Here is a 566-nt window from a genome sequence, read left to right on the forward strand (position 1 = left end):
AGATGCCAGTTATTAAAGAGAAGCTCACTGAAGAACAATGTAAAGATCCTGATTTCCAAAAATTTTATGATAAGCTTACTGCCATAAATGATCTTGAAAACTTAAATGTGTGCTGTTATCTCCAGTCAGGTGTTATACGTAAATATATGCCCTTTAATATATCCGCAGACGACACAAGTAAAACTATTTTGAAGGCCTTGATAAATTTTATTCAGGTGGGTCTGCCTACCTTAGTACAGTAAGATAAAGGGTCACATTTCACTTCCAGATGATATGAAAAGGTCATGAAGTCCTTGGGTATACAGCAATTCAGGTCCACCGTATATTATCCTCTGAGTCAAGGGGTAGTTGAAAGATTTCATATTTTAGACTATGATTAAAGACCTATTTAGAGTTGTTATGTGTGGGAGGAAGGAATAGCTTTACTTTTATTTTTAATAAGGGACAGTATTCAAGAGAGCCTTGATTATTCCTCATTTAAATTAATTTACGGCCATGAAGTACGTGGACCATTAAAAGTTTTGGAAGAGTATTTGTTAAATGAAGAGGGAATTCCCGTGGGTATT

The sequence above is a fragment of the Penaeus vannamei genome, chromosome 3, assembly GCF_042767895.1.
Source record: "Penaeus vannamei isolate JL-2024 chromosome 3, ASM4276789v1, whole genome shotgun sequence".
NCBI lineage: Eukaryota > Metazoa > Arthropoda > Malacostraca > Decapoda > Penaeidae > Penaeus > Penaeus vannamei.